General features: G+C 44.0%; 1 long non-coding RNA gene across 1 annotated transcript in view; it reads left to right on the top strand.

Moving 5' to 3' along the window:
- The first annotated feature begins 3,362 nt into the window (after window positions 1-3,362).
- LOC309538909 overlaps window positions 3,363-22,639 on the top strand; it is a 206,878-nt gene continuing 187,601 nt past the window's right edge. The window contains exon 1 of the long non-coding RNA XR_014222487.1: window positions 3,363-3,500. This is a non-coding gene — a long non-coding RNA (uncharacterized lncRNA). The remainder of the gene's footprint in view (window positions 3,501-22,639) is intronic.

Here is a 22,639-nt window from a genome sequence, read left to right as displayed (position 1 = left end):
GCCCTTCACTTCGTGGCTGTTTCAGTCGCTAGCAGAATCCATCAGTGGGCGTTTCTTAAACCTTTTCCAGCATAAAAGCCGTTTGACGCCAAGTCTCCTCCTACTCTCCCTGCGCAGAAGACTTCTGCGCAGGGAGGGTGTGGGTAGCGGAGGACCCGTGCTCTCCCCGCTGGTGTCCAGCGAAGAGTCCTGGAGCCCCCTCGCAGATTCCCCCATCTGTCCCCCTTTATCCCTGGTGTTACGCTGATTTCCTTCCCCAGCTGATGAGCTGCCTCTCTCCCTGCTGGGCCCCTCTCCAGCCTTGCCTCCGCCTCTGGCTCCGATGTCAGTTCCCTGACAACACGTCAAACATGAAAAGGGGCTTCTAAATGGGGAAAGCATGGTGGAGAATCTAAATCTGGGTGGTAAGCCTGCGGCCCTTGCTCCAGTTTCATATTGCCACTCATGCTGCCCAAGACCACCCTTCTGGGAATTACTTTGTCTTTTGCTTTCCGGGGGGGGCGGATATGATTGTGTGTGCCCAGGAGATAACTGTGCAATCCTGCAGTGCTGCAAACTCTCTCTGTATTTGTCTCTGGCTCAGTCCGCCATCTGCTGTGACCCCAATTGATTTTTCCTGTGGGTCAACAGTCCTTCATAAGAAAAGTGTTATCCACCTCTGTTCTTAACAGCAAGACACAGGGGCGAACTGGAAACACTGATTACTTCAGCAAAACCCAAAAGGGTTGATGGAAGAGGGCGTGATGGGATGAATAGGGATTCATATATGCAGGAGGAGACACTCATATTAGATTTGGTGTTTTGTCCTAGATCAGGGGTCAGCAAACTTTTTCTGCAGTCCACTGTCCCTCAGACCATGTGGTGGGCCAGACTATATTTTGAGGGAGGGAAATGAACGAATTCCTATGCCCCACAAATAACCCAGAGTTGCATTTTAAATAAAAGCACACATTCTACTCGTGTAAAAACACGCTGATTCCCAGACCGTCCGCAGGCCAGATTTAGAAGGCGATTGGGCCGGATCTGGCCCCCAGGCCTTAGTTTGCCTACTCATGTCCTAGATGGATGGTGGTTGAGGGCCAGAGGGCAGCACTAATAATTTTGACCTATTGAAAGTGTGAGGTTTTACACACCACAAGCTATCCCTGTCTGCTGTTCCCATATGAATGTGCACAAAATCACTTCTTTTGAATGTAGTATCCATCTTCTGAACTGAAGCAACACAGACACGTTGAGGGGTATTTTGATGGCTGTTCCACATTCACAGAACCTCCTTCCTAGAGAAATCTATCAAACGATGAGGCATTGTCAGACTTCTTTTACTGGACTTGCTTTCCAAGGAGTGGGGTTACAGCAATGTAGGTATGTATGTGTGTAAATATATTTTGTTTTTATTTAAGGTCTTTTCTTAAATCTTTGTTACATTGAACTCTTGGGAAGAAAACGGTTCAAAATATATAATACATGTAGTTGAAGGAATCGTGTTTGGCCCCCTAAATGCTTAGAGAGACAGAGAGATATTCAAAATAGCTTGTTTTCATTCATGAAAAACGTTATTAAATATAATCTACCCGCCCATCTGACCGGGTTGCCCCAGCCACTCTAGGCGGCTTCCAACAGAATATGTATATAAAAAGAAAATATAACATAAAACTGTTACAAAGCAGTTTGAGTTTTTCAGTGTTTCCGCATGGGCCCTAGGAGATCAATCTGAGGATATGCACACACACACAAACACACACACACCCTTTCCAGCAATCGATATCTACTCAGTACATTCTAGAGAGTCCAATGGAGCTTACTCCCAAGTAAGCTTTTATAGGATTACAGCCAAAATACTAGTTATGAATCAGCGCTTCCATGCTAGGTTTTATTTCTACATCTCCAATGTTTCAGCTAATCGTCCTGATGAAAAAAATAAACATGTAAACAATATTTTCCTGTTTTGCGGAATTTATAAGCTGATCACTTTGCTATTAATAGTCCTCTTTTTTGGACTCGCTGTGTCAATTTTATGCTTTTTAAGCTTATTATCTAATTGCATGCTTCTGCTGGCTTCCGAAATGGCATGACATTAAGTCAGACTTTGCACCACGTTCTGTAGTAGCGGAATATTCAATTATTTGTTCTGGCTCATGTAATTCCCTGTATTCCAAGCTTGTTAATGTCATTACAGGCCTGAAATAAAGTGATTACTCTAAATGAGTATTTATCCAATCGGCAACTTGGTTCTTGCACGCTCCGGCTGACAATACGTGATGGGAAGGTTCTTCCTTGTGTCTCTCTGTTTTTTTCTCTCTGCCCCAAACACCACCTCCGTGTCAAAGAGGCGCCATAACATCGTGGGTGCTCTGTGAAAAACTGTCATGCGGTGTTAAAAATAGGACCTATATATATTATACAATAAAAAAAGAATTGCAACTTCCCCCTGCAGAGTTAAAGCTAATGACCACTGCTTCCACTCCCAGGCAGAGATGACAGCTTGAACTAACTGAAAATGGCAGGCCTGCTGTTGAGCCGGCCACTTATGTTATTTCTCTTGACATGGTTCTGGGGAAGACCTAATTTTTTTGACATTTGACCATGCAAATTTGAGTCCTGATACATTATTCTGCATTTACATCCTCCCAGTGTTGCTGTTTAAAATGTGCTACAAGCTCCAGGAGCTCAGCTAATAAAGGCCACAGAATGAAAGGAAAGTTAAATATGAATGTTAAGAGGAGACCTAAATGAAGGGGGCTGGCTTATACATCTCAAAGATGACCTTCTGGAAACGAGCGAGTGGAGGATACTTAAGGGGCGGGGGAAGCAAATGGCAAAAAGGGTGCAATCATCTTTCCTTTTTCCTAAAATATTTAAAGAAGGTACTAAAATATTCACCCCAAAATGGAGAAACATTCAGTTTTACATGGAAATTTCTTTATTTGGCGATTCTGCTGGATGTACGCTAAGCCTTCATTTCGTTCTTCGCTTTTAGTAGTACACCTTGCCCAAAAAGCTAAGAAAACAGAGTTGTTACTCATTAAGCAAAGAGCTTACGCAGCCACACTTCTTCTATTTCTCCTCCTCCTCCTTCTTCCTCTTCTCGTTCTTCTTCTGTGTCGCCTTGCACTTGCCTCACCTTATTCATGCCCTGCAGTTGTATATAGGCAACATTGTTCAGTTCATGTCTTCTCTTCAAAAAGTTCTTTCAAACCTAGTACTTTTGAAAAATGTCCTTTTGACAGCCATCACATCCAAATGAAACTTTCTCTTGAACAGACCAGCTGTCTGTTCCCTCCTGTCCCTGCCCAGCAAATATTCCTTTGACCCCAGATTAAGATGCATGTTTAGGAAACAAAGGTTAGGTAGAAGAAGAGTTTGGATTTGATATCCCACTTTATCACTACCCGAAGGAGTCTCAAAGCGGCTAACATTCTCCTTTCCCTTCCTCCACCACAACAAACACTCTGTGAGGTGAGTGAGGCTGAGAGACTTCAGAGAAGTGTGACTAGCCCAAGGTCACCCAGCAGCTGCAGGTGGAGGAACGGAGACACGAACCCAGTTCCCCAGATGTAGCAGCAGCATCTTGGCTGCTCAGATTTTTGTTGGACCACAACTCCCATCATCCATGATCATCAGCTAAGTGGGCAGCAAATGATGCAGGTTGTAGTCCAACAACAACATCTGTGTTGCAGCAATAGACTTACACACACATACAAGGGATAGCTGCTGGCCACTCTTGGTTTTGCAGCAACATTGTTCAGGGAATACCTAAGTGCTACTGCTCATGTAAATGACTACTCCTGGGACATGGGACAGCTCGTGCCTTAGGGATGAAAAACTTTTAGAGTGATTGGCATGGGAGCAACTGAGGGACCAGAAGCATATGGCCACTAAAAGGCACTTAAATAATAGATTCAATAAGGAAATAGATGCAAATTCTTTGTGTGTTGAGTCCCACAGTGCCACCCCCCAAAATAATTCACACTTCACACTTCAATTTTTGTTTAAGGTTTTTGGCATAATTTTGGCCACAACTTTATTCAAATACAAAAAAAATGTGAGTGATTGCTTAGGCATTGGTTATGACTATCTGTCCTTGCCCCCCAAGGACAGAGCTGGCCCCTTCCGGACACCACCGGAAGCCAGCGTGGGAAACAAGTATTGGGAGAGAAATGAAGCTGGGAATCAGACCCTTGCCTCTCACCCTCATGTTCCTGTGGGGCTTGCACGGCCCAAGTCCGACGCCAGGGACAAGGACGAAAAGAATGGCAAGCCCCTGGATTCCTTTAACGGAATTTCCTTTCCGCATCATTTGGAGGGATAGGCACTTACCCCTCCAAGCACCAATTTAACCAATGCCTAACCGCCAACCTTACAAGTTGTGACGATTTGCTACGCAGTAGGCAAAAACCAAATGGCACCAGCCAATCAGCCAAATGGCAAAATTCCTACCAGGCCCCCACTCCAAGGCATAGCAAGGTCAAGCGAGCAAAAAAAAAACCAAAACCACCCTATGAAAGGGAGGGAGGGCGGGTGATCCGGTGCAAAACGGCCAAGAGGACATCCCATCGTCTGGCCCCTATATTTAAAGCCTCTGACCCCTCCTCCAAATTGGCAACAATCAAAATTCCCCAGCAACCCAATTAACCCCTTAAAGGCTAGGGTTCCACCAAATTTGCCTAGTCATGACAGGGTGGCCTGTTCCCCCAACCGCAACACGTGCTCTCTGTTAGGGAGAACACGCTTTGGCGGACAGAAAGACAGAAGCAATTTGTTTAGTGCATGGCTTCAAAGATGAAAGAAGACACAGTTATGCATAGCCTCTTAGTTAGATCAGGATTAGCTCGGTCAGTAGAGCACGAGACCTTAATTTGAGGGTCGTGGGTTTGAGCCCCATGTTGGGCAAAATGACCCCTGCATTGCATGTGGTTAGCTAGATGACCCTCACGGTCCCTTCCAACTCTGCAGTTCTACAAAGTGTGTTCCCCTTCATGGAGAGCACATGTTGCGGTGGGGTCTAGCAAGACACCCCCTCTAGTGTCAAGACACCCTTCTGGGTGGAACTGTTTGGATGGCCGTGACTGTGATTGGGCCAAGTTGGGTTGTTGGGGAGATTTTGATGTTACCATTTAGAGGGTTGGCCCAAAGCTTATATAAACTTGGCACGTAGTTTTTTTCAGCCTCTTTTGCTGCGTGCATCGGATCGCCCGCCCACCCTCCCTAATTAAAAGCTATTGTGTTTGACCTTGCTATGCCTGTCATGGGGTCATCTGCTATTGGGGCAGAGGCCTGGTAGGAATTTTGTCCATTTGGCTGATCGGCTGGTGCCATTTGGTTTTTGCCTACTGCGTAGCAAATCGTCACAACTTGTAAGGTTGCAGTTAGGCACTGGTTAAAAATTGGTTGGTGGAGGGGTAGGGGTTGGCTGTGCCTGCCCCTCCAATGCTGCTGCTGCAAGGGAATTCCGTTAAAGGAATCCAGGGGTTTGCCATACATTTGTCTGTATCCCCGGCAAGGGGATAGGGCCCTGCAAGCCCCTGGGAGCATGTGGGGAGGGGTGACGGTATGGTGCGCAGCCCCATTCTCTCCCCAATATTGTTTTCCCTTACCGACTTTCACTGGAATCCAGGGTGGGGACGGATAGTGATAACCAATGCCTAAGCAACCACTCACATTATGTATTTTAATAAAGTTGTGGCCAAAATTATGCCAAAAACAAAAATTCTGTGTGAATTGTGATTCATTTAGGGCAGTGTTTCCCAACCTTTTTTGGGCAAAGGCACACTTGTTTGATGAAAAAAATCTCGAGGCACACCACCATTACAGCCCCGTGACGTCAGCGCGCAGCGTCATGCCGGGAGGGACGCACGAAAGTGTAAGTTTCAATTTTTCCCCCTCTCCCTTGCCGGGGAACCTCCAAGCTTTGGGGGTGGGGGGGGAGGAGGCAGCAAAGCGAGGCAGGAAGGAGAGCGCGGCTTGGCTGGGTGAGCTTTGGCAGGGGCAGGGAATGAGAGCCGCGAGGCGGGCGCTGAGGACGGAGGCGCTGCCCGCCGAGCTCGCAGGCAGCCAGGCAAGCAGACGGCGAGAGCCCCGCGCTGGGCGGCCTCTCCTCGCCGCCGCCGCCCCGCCTCTCGCCACCCGACTCGCCCGCCTCCCTCCAGGCAACATCTCGCGGCACACCAGGCAACATCTCGCGGCACACTAGTGTGCCGCGGAACAGTGGTTGAAAAACACTTATTTGGGGGGGGCTTGGGGACCTTGATATGCAACTGGGTAAGCATTTCAGCCCAAATGGGCTACCAACCCTTTAAAGAAAGGACACGTGGTGCAGTGCTCTTCACCAGTTATAACCTCTAATACTACTTTATCACCTTTGAAATAACCACGCAGGTGAGCCATGAGTCTAAAGAGTTTTAAAAGCCAATGTTTTCTCATTTCTCAGCGATACCGGTTGCTGTAGGAGCATTGATTTCTGAATGGCAGATAACACATCTTCATTAGAAGACTCTGTTCTTCATGTGAAAATGACCTCACAATACAAAAAATTGACATGTTTCTCTGTTTATAGTTAACCTATTGGCTACCACCTTTGCAAGACGGGATTAGATTTACTCTGGGAAAGTCTTTAAAAATCAGTGCAACAAGGCGTCTTTTCGGAGCCAGTCAAATAGTTAAACTGGAGCAAAGTTTTAGACATATCTATATGCATCAATAGCTTTAAAGAACACTTGCTTCAAATAAAATTTCCTCTGATCAGAGAGCATTGTGTAAACATATAAAATATATTCAAAGATGGATGGCATGGGCAGAGTCTACCTTGGGGAATTGTAGCAGACAGCAAGGACCTGAAAGTCTGTTGGTTGAAAACTCAGAGATTGTGAGAAGTAATGTGTCTACAAACTACACACCGTGACTACAACAACATGCCCCTAAGAACTAGGTACTGTCAAAAAAGAAACAACAAGCCCAACCTATATAGGTTTACCTTTTCATAATGGGAAGAAAACATTAAAAACAAGGGAAAGGTGGGGGGGAAATAGGAGGGACTGCCAACTCACCGATGAAAATGCTCAGATGGAGTCTAGTTTAACCAAAATACATCTGTGGTATTTTTAAAGACAGGAAGAGAACAAATAGGTAGGCAAAAGGTAAATGACCCCTGGACGTTTAAGTCCAGTCCAAGGCGACTATGGGGTTGTGGCGCTCATCTCACTTTCAGGCCGAGGGAGCTGGTGTTTGTCCGCAGACAGCTTTCCAGGTCATGTGGCCAGCATGACTAAACAGCTTCTGGTGCAATTGAACTCCTTAACGGAAACCAGAGTGCACAGGAACACCATTTCCCTTCCTGACACAGCAATACCTATTTATCTACTTGCACTGGCATGCTTTCAAACTGCTACGTTGGCAGGAGCTGGGACAGAGCAACGGGAGCTCACCCCATCAGGGGGATTTGAACCACTGACCTTCTGATCGGCAAGCTGAAGAGGCTCCGTGGTTTAGACCACAGCACCACCTGCGTCCCTCATGCTCAAAAGTACACCCCGCTGAGTTCAATAAGGCTTACTCCCAGGTAAGTGGCTGCAAAGTTGCAGGCTTAAACCATTTGAATTCGACCTTGTAAATAAATTCTCTGCATTAATTAATAGGGTACCCTCAATTAATAAGAGCTGCAGTTGTTGTTGTTTTAAAAAATGAGAGTACTTTCAGAACCCATCACTTTGGAAGAAACATTTTCTCTTCTCTCTCACACAAGAGGGAATTCCTCTTCTGAAATGGTAGATTCTGTAAAATATGTGTGAATTATGGCACAACACCAGCAGGTGGCAGGTGCATTCTTAGAAAAAGCTTTCCCAAGTCTGTTGCATCCTGGTTCTGCATAGGATAAAAAACAAGATGGAAGAGACTTGGAGTGGGTGGCAGGTGATGAACAGCACATAATATTTCTGGGGTGGTCTGAGGGTAGCCTGTCTTGTTATATTCCATTTTAAAAAGGCAAAATCTCAATTATCAGCTAGCTAGCTATGCTTTCTCACATACCTTCTGATCGGCAAGCCCAAGAGGTTCAGTGGTTTAGACCACAGCGCCACCTGCATCCCTAGAGCAAATAGATCATACCTCAGGTAGCCAAGCATTTCAGTCAGAATGGGCAGGAAGAGAAAACGAGAATTGACGCCTGTGCCAGAGATCCACCCAGATATGTGGAGCTCCATTTGGCGGGAATGATGGACGCACTCTCCATTGCCGTGCACAGGCTTTGGAATACCTTGCCCCAGGGAGACTCACTTGACTCCCTTGTTGGCACATGTCTTGATCGCATGTGCACAAACTGAGGGGTGTATAAATGTTTCCTCCAGGGGTGCACTCTTCTGCAGGGTGCCACAGGGAAACAGGATACCATTTTTCTAGGGTTGCCATATTTCAAAAAGTAAAATTACTGACACCCACAAAGTTGTTGAGCTTTTTTGGGGAACAAACACAAATTGTTGAGCTGTGTTGGCCAAACCTCCCCCCCCCCAATAGTGATTTTAGTAATTTTAAGCTTTTTGAGCTGTTTCTGCTGCTTTTTCCATTGCGTTGCCATATATCTGGGCAGGAGCGGATTTAGGTTTGATGAGCCCCTAAGCTACTGCAGGTAATGGGGCCCTTTATATGTCCAGCTGTCCTTTGCCAACAACAAACTGTCGCTATTTTGTGTTGAATATATGTGATATGGTACTTTATGGACCTAATGGGTATCTAAATCCATTTGCACATAACAAAATATGTACATCAAAATACTCTTGCTTTATATAGCCTTCATTTTATCTTACATTTTTGAAATGTACATCCAGTTTTTCCCCTTTAAACTTTTTGGGGGCCCCAAGAGAATTGACTGCAAGAAGATCAAGCCTATCCATTCTGAAGGAAATCAGCCCTGAGTGCTCACTGGAAGGACAGATCCTGAAGCTGAGTCTCCAATACTTTGGCCACCTCATGAGAAGAGAAGACTCCCTGGAAAAGACCCTGATGTTGGGAAAGATGGAGGGCATAAGGAGAAGGGGACGACAGAGGACGAGATGGTTGGACAGTGTTCTCAAAGCTGCCAGCATGAGTTTGACCAAACTGCAGGTGGCAGTGGAAGACAGAAGTGCCTGGCGTACTCTGGTCCATGGGGTCATGAAGAGTCGGACACGACTAAATGACTAAACAACAACAAGAGAGTGGGGCCCTAAGTTATAGCTTGATTAGCTTATACGTAAATCCGGTTCAGCCAAATTTTCCCTCACATTTTGCCACATCGACAAGACTCCCCCCCAACCCCATTTTTTACACCTGAAAACCAGGACATGACAGGAATTTTCGTGACATGTGGAAAGCCTAGTGGACGTGCATAATGGGATGTGCTGCATTCCCAATAAGCTTCTTAAAGCTGGAACTCTACACATGTCCCAAAACTTTAGCTTGCTACTTTACCTTGTTGGGGGGGGGGGCAATGAGTGTGAACCTTTTGCCAAAGTAACAGAGGAAGTACCGTATTTTTCGCTCTATAACACGCACCAGAGGAAGTACCGTATTTTTCGCTCTATAACACGCACATAGTTTTTAGAGGAGGAAAACAAGAAAAAATATTCTAAACGAAATAGTGGATATATGATTTTTGTGGTTCATGCTGTGGCCACAGACATGTGATCTGACAGTGAGTTTGGAGTAGCCCAATGCAAAAATCCTGAGGATCCATGTGGATCCGTGGTTTGTAACCACGGAGGAGGGAAGGAAGGGGAACCATGGATCCTCTGCTCACGACTGCAGCAGATCCCCCCCACCAGCCGCAGGCATTCGCTCCATAACACGCACAGACATTTCCCCTTACTTTCTAGGAGGAAAAAAGTGAGTGTTATGGTGCAAAAAATACGGTAATTTATTGGCTCAGGTTGACTGATTTCTCATTTGATCCTTCAAGCCACGGAGACATTTTACTCACCGCCTGCCATTTTGACAACAAACAAGCAAACAAATAATATTTTCTTTGAATTTACTCTCATCTGGTCTGAGACGCAGCAGTCTTCAACTAATTCCCCCAAGAAATTTAAAGTAAAGAGTCTGTCAGTGTGGCGGAATAGCCACTAAGACACACCATCTACAAATTAAAGATTCCCACATGTGAGTTTGGGGAAAACAGGGACATGGGAAGGTCTAGTGAGAGTTCTATAAGGCACAGAGCTGCATCCATACTTTTGTGCCTTAGTTTTGGACTGTATGAGGGTCAAGGAAGAACTTCAGGAAGACGCATTGAGATTCAGTTGCCCATGTAGAAGACACAGGTTCTTCCACTACATCTGCTGAGGAAAATGTAGAACTGAAGAACCGCTGCCCCTATGGCTCCGATTAGTGGGTGACTTAACACCAAAAAAGCCAGAGGGTCACCAGTGACTGAGCCATTGGGTATGACTGAAATGTCCAAAGGCATAATCAGTTGGAACATTTAAAAAAATGCTATAATAATGTGTGACTGTTCTTTAACAATTAGCATACTGTTTTATTGTGTGCTCTTTGTAACACACTGCAGTTATTTCAGGACTGCATCTAGTCGCAAAATATAATAATTGTAGTGTTTGATTAAACAAAAGAAGAAATAAAGGACATTTTTTTATGAGTTCCTCTATGTGTAACTGAAAAGGAGAGACACACATCCCATTAGCAGCCAAAACCAGCTAATGTTGAAAGCTGAGAAAATTAAGTCTTTCTAAATTTAAAAAGGCAGGCTAAACCCAAATGCCTTATTTGCATCCAAAGGAATAATCATTGATCAGTTTTCTTGTGCTTAGCAATTGTGTCAATATGCAATCTAATCTGATAATATCCATGAAAATGCAAGATAAACCCTGTTTGATCTTTGTGTATTAAACAAAGTAACATATGAAGATGATCAGAAATGTAATTTGAATATGAACACATTTGGGAAATGATCCAGAGAAACTTAACTGCACCTGAGACGCACTAAAATAAATCACTCAGGGGTAAACTGCTTAATCCATTGATTTCAACAGAGTGTGTGTGTGTGTCCTTAACTGAATTGTGCCCACTAATCTCAATAATAAAAGCGGGTAGGGAGATAATGAAATGAAGAAGTATAACACTTTCTGGAAATATCTGCCTCTTGTAAAGATTACAAATATCTATGTGCAAATTTTTATTATGCGCCTTTTTTTTTTTTTTTTTTTTTGCTTTTTGTATACGCAGGGTTGCCTAAAAATGGAACACTCTTATGTCCTCCTTAAAAGGTAAAGGTTGTGGCTCTCATCTCACTTTCCTGGCTGAGGGAGCTGGCGTACAGCTTCCGGGTCATGTGGCCAGCATGACTAAACCGCTTCTGGCAAACCAGAGCAGCGCATGGAAACGCTGTTCACCTTTCCGCCAGAGTGGTACCTATTTATCTACTTGCATGCTTTCGAACTGCTAGGTTGGCAGGAGCAGGGACTGAGCAACAGGAGCTCACCCCGTTGCAGGGAATCGAACCACCGAACTTCTAGTCAGCAAGCCCTAGGCTCTCTTGTTTAGACCACAGCGCCACACACATCCCTTTTGTCCTCCTTACATGCTGCTAATGTGTAACTGCACATTCATGCAGTGAAGAAGCAGTGGGGTGATGCAACTGTCCCACCTTCAACATAATGCAGATTCCCTGTCCAACCATCCACATGCTGAATGTGGCCATGTTGTCCAGGAGAACCCTATGTGTCTACCCCTCCATGTAGCTAGGCTTCCACAGGATCAGCAACTATGCACAGTCAGGATTCCTGAACCCATAGAGGTCTATATCTGTAAGCTTCCCTTTTGCAGGCATCTGTGCTCAACGTGTAGACACTGTGAGTGGGGAAGATGCCTTACATCACGGGAGGGGTAACCAATACAACCCTACTGCCTCTTCCATATGTGGAACCACCACCTCCAAATTATATGGGTAAATACATCAAGGAGGCTTTAGAGTCTAAGTGTAAAAGGTAGGCTTGCAATATGTCAGGAGAACTCCTGCCGTCCTGGTGTTCAGGTGTAAAAATGGTGTTAGGAGGGAATTTTGGGATAGAAAAAAAAACAGTGGAAACAGCTCCAAAAGCTTTTTTAAAAAAATCACTATTTTGGGGGGAAGTTTGCCCAAAAAAGCCCCACAATTTAGGTTTGTTCCCTCAAAAAAGCTCCACAAATTTGTGGGTGTCAGGAATTTTACTTTTTGAATTATGGCAACCCTAGTGATTTCCCCTGGCCCTATGTTTTTAGCTATTCAGCTGTGTCAGAGATGTGTCAGCAAGGAGTTGTCCACCATGTTCCCTAGCTCAGATGAAAGTGGAAGTGGTCCAAGGCTAACAGCTTCTCTTTCGGCAGCGATGCCACGGAGGCAGACTTCCTGTAAAATGGCCTCTGGACTGTTTCCACCTTTAGAGGACCTGGACAGCAGGCAGGCAGCTATTTTTTAAATATCAGTGCCCACTTAGTAAGTTCCCAAAAGTTGTTCCTTCCACTGGACTGTGGTATAACATCCATTAGCTTATAATTCACTGTTCCGTGTCTTGTGATGCAGGTCCTTAAAAACAGAAATCAGTAACTTCGGCAAACACCCCTTAAAAAGCCTTCAGTTGAGCTCTATGTTTCGGTACAGTGTGTGCCCTTGTTTAAATGATTTCACCTTAGCTCTGCTGGGGGAACCTGTTTAAATGCCTTTGCCTGAATAGGGAACTTTACGCAAACTCATTAAAATGTTCTCTCCTGGTCTAACATTTAATGGTTAGAACTGAATCTTCATATTGGGTCCAGCTTCATAAACAGGTACAGGAGCTAGAGGGAGACTGAGGAAAAAGGAGACTAAGGAAGAGAAAGGCTGTGAGCTTGTGTTATTCCTCAACGCTTGAGGGACCTGGGTATGTTTAGCCTGGTAAAGATGAGACTGAGAAGAGATGATTTGTTGTTGTTTAGTCGTTTAGTCGTGTCTGACTCTTCGTGACCCCATGGACCAGAGCACGCCAGGCACTTCTGTCTTCCACTACCTCCCACAGTTTGGTCAAACTCATGCTGGTAGCTTTGAGAACACTGTCCAACCATCTCGTCCTCTGCCGTCCCCTTCTCCTTGTGCCCTCCATCTTTCCCAACATCAGGGTCTTTTCCAGGGAGTCTTCTCTTCTCATGAGGTGGCCAGAGTATTGGAGCCTCAGCTTCACGATCTGTCCTTCCTGTGAGCACTCAGGTCTGATTTCCTTCAGAATGGAGAGGTTTGATCTTCTTGCAGTCCATGGGACTCTCAAGAGTCTCCTCCAGCACCATAATTCCAAAGCATCAATTCTTCGGCGATCAGCCTTCTTTATGGTCCAGCTCTCACTTCCATACATCACTACAGTGGTGCCTCGCAAGACGAAATTAATCCGTTCCGCGAGTCTCTTCGTCTTGCGGTTTTTTCGTCTTGGGAAGCACGGCTATTAGCGGCTTAGCGACTATTAGCGGCTTAGCGGCTTAGCGGCTATTAACGGCTTGGCGGCTTTAAGAAAAAGGAAACAAACTCACAAGAACTCGCAAGACGTTTCGTCTTGCGAAGCAAGCCCATAGGGAAATTCATCTTGCGGAACGACTCAAAAAAAGAAAACTCTTTCATCTTGCGCGTTTTTCGTCTTGCGAGGCATTCGTCTTGCGAGGTACCACTGTACTGGGAAAACCATAGCTTTAACTATACGGACCTTAGTCTTACACTGCTTAAATGTTTGGGATCTAGTAGACCTGATTTGAGTTGCACGACTCAAATTGCTTATTTTTTTTGTTGTATATGTTTCAACAATCCCAAAGTTTGAGGGCCAGTAGCACAGATGTTGTAAAGGGGGGCTGATTTGTCTTGGAGAGCCAGTGTGGTGTAGTGGTTAAGAGTGATAGACTCGTAATCTGGGGAACCGGGTTCGTGTCTCCGCTCCTCCACATGCAGCTGCTGGGTGACCTTGGGCCAGTCACACTTCTTTGAAGTCTCTCAGCCCCACTCACCTCACAGAGTGTTTGTTGTGGGGGAGGAAGGGAAAGGAGAATGTTAGCCGCTTTGAGACTCCTTTGGGTAGTGATAAAGCGGGATATCAAATCCAAACTCTTCTTCTTCTTGGAACAACCCCATTGAAGAAGATAACAGTGCTTACACAGACACCATTGCTGGTTGCAAAAGGGCCCCCATGACAGCTCAAGCTTCAGAGACCCAAAAATGTAGGTCTGCCACTGCTTCAAGTGGATGAAGCTCAAAATGTGAAGCTGTGCACACTCATCAAGTTGGATCCCATTTTGAATTAGGCTCCTTTGATAAGCCTAACTCAAGATGGGGATTGTACCACAGTCTTTCCTGCAAGTACCCAAATCTTCTGCAAATTTCTAAACAAGGGGTTAGCTTAAGGGGGGGGGTTGGCAATAGGTTTACCCCTCCTCTAACCTGAATCTTTTTTGTTTCCATTTTTGCTTACAGAAAATGGGGGGGGGGGTTTGCAATGACAGGAAAGCAATTTTTATTTTTTAAAAAAACCCTTAAATTGTTTGGGTGGCAAGCTGTGTTCAGCTCACTCATCACTGCAACTGAGAGAGTAACATAAACAAACAGGCCACTATTTTCACAAATAGTGCCCCCAAATCACTGAAAACACAAGCCATTTTTTGACGCTGGCAAACAAGATCCTGAATAGCAGTATGGAGCTTCAGGTAAGCCTATAAAAATTATACTATATGCACTTTGGGAATATGGACGAAATATTTAAATAGAGCGTTCTTTTCTTTCAGTAAATGCTTTCAGAATGCATATTCTACACTCCCCACTAAATTATGACAGAAGACAGGTCATAATAACTGATGTAATAGGCAAGGAGGGAGAATGGAACACAATTCCCTAAACTCAATAAAATAAGCAATTACTCCTGTTATCTGAACGGCTCTGTCAGTGGAGAAGTTGTCTGTGTCATAACAGAATCTAACAGAGCCGGTTGCCTTTAAGCATCAAAGGCTTTGGCCTTATTATCTTCTGGAGATGTGCATGTATAATAAGCCTTTCCGACAAATGGGGAGGAAATGTCTCTGGCAAAACTCTAAAATGGTGATAAACTATGTCCAAATGATTAATTCAGAGAAATTCCCCATCACGCTGAGGCAACATGTGCCCGTCTCTTCTGTCATGCCCTTGGAGATTTTCCATGCTAAATGTATGTGCATATTTTTCATGGCCAATGATATTTGAATTGCAGCCTGCTCCCATGCAGAACATAAAACACTTCAAACTGCATAATGCAGACTAAATTATAAGTTCTCCAGTGGCCTGAGGTGGCAAGGGCCATAATAATGAGTGTGCTTAAGTGACTTGGTAGAATTTTTTTCCGCTTTAATTTAATACCTTGACTTGCTGCAACCTTATTTTAAAAAGGAAAGGATTGTTTCATAGGACTATGAGAACAATATCATAATAGAAAATAAGAACTTCTTCCCTTCTCTCTCTCTCTCTCTCTCTCTCTCTCTCTCTCCTTAATAAATACAGAAATCTAGTACAGTGATGGCCAATTCAGACACGTCAATCAGATGAATATGAAACCAAAACCCCTATACATATGTGAAATAATTCCATTTCTCACTGTTGTATATGTAAACTAATTCCAGGTTCCTTTAAGAGGACATAAATTGTAATTTCCACTAACAAATTGCTATTTTGCATGCAATCCCCTGATTAGAAATACAGACACATGGACTCTTACTTCACTGCAACCCTGTATATTAACACTGAAATAACAACACCGTCCTGGTGTTTTCTTTCACTAACTTTGAGAGCAAATCCAACCTTTTCCGTTTTAGGGGAGATGGGTGCAAGAGTCTAACATGGGTGTGGTGCAAGCCCCCCCAACTGGGTAATGGAATTGCATTAATAGTTACTAAAGTAATTTTAAATATCCTGTAATTGTTTGTTGCTATTACTGTCTTTGATAGAAATACAAATGCATGAAATAGTGTTGTACCTTGGACCTCAAATGCCTTGGCTACCGAACAAATCAGCTCCTGAACTATCGAAAGCCAAAAGTGAGTGTTCTGGTTTTCTAACGATTTCTGGAAGCTGAACGTCCGGCATAGCTTCCGTGGCTTCCAATTGGCTGCAGGATACCCCTGCAGCCAATCAGAAGCTGTGCCTTGGTTTTCGAACGGTTCCAGGTCAAATGGACTCCTGGAACGCATTCTGTTCGAGAACCAAGGTATGACTGTATAGCCAGTTTTGATGTTAATAACTCTAAGGGTCATCCACACATCTGCTTCTCCTGTACCAAAAAACATGAGCAGTTTTACACTTGTCTTGTTATTCCATTATTATGCTGCCCATCTGACTAGGTTGTCCCAGCCACCCTGGGCAGCTTCCAACAAATTAAAACACATTAAAACATCAAACATTAAAAACTTCCCTGTTGTCCGGGAACTGCCATCAGTGTCCGAGGGAGAGAGCAAGCTCCAAAGGGATTCCAGAGAGTGTCCCGGGAGTGGGAGAGGCAGCCCATCTTCTGGGGAAGGGAATCAGCGTAGCTCCAGTGGAGAAGGGGGGCAGGTGGGGGAATCGGCGAGGCGGTCCCATGACTCCTTGCCGGGGACCAGCGGGGAGAGGAAGAGTCCTCTGCTGCCTACGCCCTCCTTGCGCAGAAGGCTTCCGCGCAGGGAGAGTAGGAGGAGACTGGGCGTCAAAGAGCTTCTTTGCTGGAAGAAGTTTAAGAAATGCCCACTGACGGATTCTGCCAGCGATTGAGACAGCCACGGGTGAGTGGCTGCTCGGACAGGAAAGGTTCATTCAGGCCACCCAGCCAGAGGTTGGGACAAGCTTACGCACGAGCAAGCCCTAGAAACATTACACCTATACAGGCTGCCTTCAGATGTCTTCTAAAAATCAGATAGTTATTTATTTCCTTGACATCTGGCGGGCATGGGTCCTGGTCCTTGTGCCTTTGCCCCACAGCTTTCCCCTAGAAAACAAACCCTCTCTTTAGCACTAAATTGCAATAAACAGCAATTCGTGGAAAGCGTGTTCTCCAATAAATGAGAGCACGTGTTGCGGTGTGGGCCACCAGGCCAGGCCTCTTGTTGCCAGGCAGGTTAATAGTTGTTGCCTGGCATCATGATTGGGTAACCGGGTTGCTGGGGCAAATTGTATGTTGCAAATTGGGTGGGTGGGACCATAGTCTTTAAATATTGGTGCACTCTGGTTTCTCTTTCTCTTTGCAGAGTGCATCGGATCACCCGCCCGCCCGCCCTGTGTTCCGGTTGACCTTGCTTTGCCTGTCAGGGGGTCGTCTGCTTTGGAGCAGGGGCCTAGTAGGAATTTTGCCATTTGGTGATTGGCTGTGCCATTTGGTTTTTGCCTACTACAGTGGTACCTCGCAAGACGAATGCCTCGCAAGACAAAAAACCCGCTAGACGAAAGGTTTTTCCGTTTTCGATTTGCCTCGCAAGACGAATTCCCCTATGGGCTTGCTTCGCAAGACGAAAACGTCTCGCGACTTTGTTAAACCGTTAAAACCGTGCTTCGCAAGATGAAAAATTCGCTAGACGGCAAAACTTGCGGAACGAATTAATTGCGTCTTGCGAGGCACCACTGTACTCAGCAATTCGTCACAACTTGTAAGGTTGCGGTTAGGCATTGGTTATAATATGCTGGTGGTGGAGGGGTCAGGCTGGGCCTGCCCCTCCTATTGCGCTGAAGGGAATTCCGTTAAAGGAATCCTGGGGCTTGCCATGATTTCGTCCAATCCCTGTTATGGGACCAGGGCCGCCCAATCCCTGTTATGTGAATCCTTGTTATAGGACCGGGCAGGCAAGCTTTCGGGGAGCTGCTGGGGTGAGTGGCGTGGGTCCGATGCTTAGCTCAAATGACCCCCAAGTTTGACTTTCTCTTCTACTGGCTACCGATCAGACCTCGGGATGTCAGTTCTGTCCCAGGCGGGGGGACAGATAGTCATAACCAATGTCTAAACAACAACTCACTGATTTTGTATTTTAATAAAGTTGTAGCCAAAATAGTGCCCAAAAACCAAAACTAAAATTACGTGTTATGTGTGAAGTTATTTGAGGGGTGGCCTGGGGACCTACACACGCAAACCCAAATGCTGCATGTTCCAATTAAGTGCTAAATGGTGGGTTTCCCCAGGGTGAAGCAGCGGGGCAAACGGGAATCTGGATGAGCCCCAACTGTGTTGGAAGGTTGAGTTGTCTACTCAATAATGTGGTGCTGTCATCCACCAGCAGTAGAAGAGGCATAATCCCCTGATTTCTAGCTTTCGTTTTAAAGAAAAGAGTAAGTTTCTAGCATTTGTAGAACCTGAGATAGGAGGTAAAATGTCCAGGCACTGTTCTACTTATTTTTTGCTGAGAAACTTGCCATTTATGTATATATGTAAGTATGTATATTTATTTGCAGTATTTACACACACTCAAAATTTATGTGGCTACCCATGGTTGGGAGAAACCCAGTACTTTTGGCTAGATTCTCACACAGGTGCAACATTTCAATGATTGCTCGGTTTTTGTTATCCAACAGTGTTAATAGATTATTATTTTATTACTACCAGGGCTTTTTTTTTTCAGCTAGAACTCACCAGAACTCAGTTCTGGCACCTCTCAAGTGGGCACCATTATTAGAGAAACAAGGTTCATGGTGATTTGCAGCATCTTGTTTCTAGAAAAATAGCACGGATTACTACTATTATTTAAGTTTATTGGTCGCTTCACACAAGCATCTCAAAGTGACTTACAAATAATAAGCAGTACAAAATGGGGGGAAATAATCTGATTTAATTAATTAAAAGCAAAGCACAATATCAGTTAATCAAAGCATTAAAAATAACCCTCCCATGCCCTAGCAGAGGTTTCATCATCACATACATCGCTTACGAGAACACACATGCAAATATTTATACCATCAGTTAGGGGAAAGAAATAAAATTAACACCCATCAGTCACTGTGGCCTCCTCCTTAATATTCTTGTATGCTTGTTGCAACTGGTCCACCAGCAAAAAAGGACTGCAAGAAGGTTGCATTGCCAAACAGTCTATGGATGATCTGTTTATTGAGCATTCACCCAAATTTGTTTGCGCAAAGCTTGCAGGGTGGCTAGACAGCATCAACTATTTATTAAGCGTTTGTTCTGATTTGTTCCCGTGGAAGTTATGCAATGTTGCATCAAGCAGTCCTTGTTTTCACACTTCCTCCTGTTCATACATTTAATTGTGCCTTAAATCTGAAAGCACAACAGGCCAACTTTCCAGCATGTACGATCTAAGCACACCGTGGTCCCCTTTATTTCAACAAGAGAGTTAAACACATCTGTAATTCTTTCCGACTGAAAGAAATGGGACTCAAAAGCGCTTTTGACGGGATCTTGCCCATTCCAGCAAAGAAAAGTCATGTAAATACAGTTTGGGTGAAGGGCATTTCTTTCTTTCTTTTTTCTCCCCCCCCCCCCAAATTTTATTAGTTTTCACAATATTATAAACAAACAAACAAACAAACACACAAGACAAACAAACATAAATCATAGCCTTATTGAAAATTACAGTTATTAACTTTGTTAAGTGACTTCCTCGCTTCCCTTTGGTTGAATTTCATTGCATGTCCTTTTAACGGTTTTCCAAATCCCAATTTTTATAAAATTTAACTTAAGCATTAACATCCTTAGATCTTCACCTTATGGAATTAAACATATTAATTCATCACTTAACATAAATAAAATCCTAAGCCAATTAAGTATCTGCAAGCTATTTTCAGTTAGTTTAACTTAGCAAATTTAACTAAATAATCATTAAATTTATTCCATTCTTCCTGATACTCCTCCTCCTTCTGGTCGCAGACTCTTCCGGTTAGGTCGGCTAGCTCCGAAAAATCCACCATCTTCATCTGCCATTCTTCTATCGTTGGTAATTCTTGGGTTTTCCACTTTTTAGCTAACAAAATACGAGCAGCAGTTGTGGCATACAAAAATAATTTAACATCTTTCTTGGGCAATTCCAAACCTGGGTGAAGGGCATTTCAATTTAGCCAACAAATAGTCTTAACAGCACGAGACCATAGAACATATACAATATGTTAGGAATTCTTGTCACCAAATAATGATCATTTTGCTCCAAGCTTCTCTCTCCCTTATAGTTGTCTTTTTTTCTAGTTTAAATTCTTTTTGGATTTTAAAAGGCTCTTTACATCCATGGTTTAAGGCTGTCGAATACTCTTCCCCCCCTGAAGTGCTCGGGGGTATTCTGAACCTTGAAGGTAGCCTAACACTAGCATCCTCTGGCATTTGAAGGCAGCTCATTCATTCCAAGTGGACAGCTATTCTTCAAAGTTTTCTTTGGAGGAAAGTGCCAATTCTGATTTGTATGCTTTTTCACAGAGTCACCGAATACTGTGCTGAGACCTCTTCTGTGGCTTCAGGCAGATTTAACCTAAAGCAGAGGGAGGGAGAAAGAGAGAGAGAGATTTGATGGTAGCTTGGAATTTTCCTATCATAGAATACATCTGAAGAAGGCTTTCCAACTCGTGCAACTTTGTGAAATCCTCCATTTTTCAAAGCAAAGCTGGTCTTTCTCCTGGGGGTTTAGAAAAGACTTGATAATAAAGGCAGCTACAGTCAAGCTTAATTTACAAAACATTATGTAAAACAGTCAGGTTGCATTATTCTTTAATGAGCAGGTAGGTTCTGTTTAGTCTTGGCCTTGAAAATGGAATATTTTTATTACCTTACACAGTGAAATGAGGCGTCAGTTTTCTCCGGAGCATTCACACACATGAGAATCTTGTCAAGATTTATTGTCGAGCTGTTAGTATCTTTTTTTAGATGAAAGATTCATACAAGAATATCTCAGAACCCAAGTTTCACACGCTGATTGATGTCTGTGGTCTCCTGCTGCGAGTAATACTCCGTATTTGTTCAAATTAGTTTACAAGACTTCTCATTTCGGCTCATTAAAAACAACTGATGCAGGATGCTAATGATTTATAGAACTAAGGTGAATTTCATATATCCCCTTGGAACAACGCCCAAGGCTACAATCCATACTGCCCGACAATAGCCTTTTAATAGGTACAGCATCAGTTTTCTTACTATACATTTCTGGTGTGTAGTGAACTTGTGCCTATAACAGGAACTTCCCTGCCAGCTCTCCCTGTGTGGATGGCATCATGTTCTCTCTAGGGTGAACCAGTTTTTTCCCATGGCGCTAGCATGAAACTGAAATTTCAAATTCCAGAAGCTTTAATATTGTGGTGTGAGAGCTTCCATGACCACCCAGATGTAGATTCTTAGCTCATCTTGTTGTGGCCTGCTTCATATATTCCTGGCAGGAACATGGCTGCTACTGCCAGCAACTGCTCCTATGCTATTTTTCATCTTATAGTTGGTACAGATGGCATGGATGTGTATCATGATGATGGTACCCACATCATTAGATGATATGTTATCGGAGAGGTGTGTTCCTACCCACATTCATGAAAGCTGTATATTGCCATGAGATTGTGTCACTGCCCGTTAAACAGACAAGATGTGCTTTCTATAAGCTGTCTGTCTCAATAGCCAGTGCTGATATGCAAAGGTAAAAAGGCCATTGCAGATCTAGCAGCACAGACAAAACTTTCGTATCACCTGACATGACCTCAAGCGTAGTGCTTTTCAATGGATTCCATTCTTGCAAATCTGATTCCCCCCCAAAAAAAATTTGGATTATTCATTGTTTTCTAACTTTGCAGTCCCAAACACATTTAGTAGTGGGTAATCCTCACTGAACTCAGTAGGACTTACTTTTGAGTAAACAACCCTTTGAAGTGATTGAGAGCCCTCACTCCTTTCCTTTCATTTGGGGAGCGAGAAATATTAGATCCAAGAGCCGACGTTAACATGAATTAGGTAAGTCAATTTGGTTTCCCAGAGTGCTGCCAGGCTGTCAATTATTGTGGTAAATTAGAGGAGAACTGGCAATCTATGTATTCACTATGGAACATCTACCCTCAGTGTTGAGAATATCACCAGCAACTGAAAATAAAACCTAGGCATAACTTGGATATTTTTGGAATTACACTTCCTTATAGCTATTTTCCTTTATGTTTTTTTTACCACTGTCTTGTACAGCAGGGGTGGCCTTCCAGATGTTGTTTGGACTTCAGTTCTCAACAACCACAACCAGCATGGTCAATGGTCAATGACAATGGCTATGGTAGACCATCAACATTTAGGGAACCACTAATTCCCCATTGATGTTGTACAAATGGTGAACAGATAGCATTTTATCAGTGGTGGTTGGTTTCACAGTATGGTCCGATACATGTCTCATCAGAAGTAAGTCTCTAGTTTGGAGATGGTATTTAACACCATTCAGATTAAATCAAATAAACAAGGAATATTTGGTGTTATGTTGGAGGGGATGCCAGGAAACTGGGAATTATGTTCACATGTGGTGGGGGTGTAAATATGTACATTTTTTTCTGGCAAAGGGTGTTTAAGGAGATAACAGAAATCAATGGGCTAAAGCTGACCGAAAGTCCACAGGTAGCATTATTATTGAATGATGATTGGGTGGAAGGTTCGCAGGCTGTGAAGGACTTGCTCACAAATTTATTGACAGCTGCACAAGTTATTATAGCTAGGAAGTGGAAGTGACAAGCAGAACA

This window comes from Podarcis vaucheri (genome assembly GCF_965113315.1).
Source record: "Podarcis vaucheri genome assembly, chromosome: 8".
Taxonomy (NCBI): domain Eukaryota; kingdom Metazoa; phylum Chordata; class Lepidosauria; order Squamata; family Lacertidae; genus Podarcis; species Podarcis vaucheri.
The sequence above is the reverse complement of the archived record's forward strand: the minus strand, read 5'-3'. Positions and strand labels throughout refer to the sequence as shown.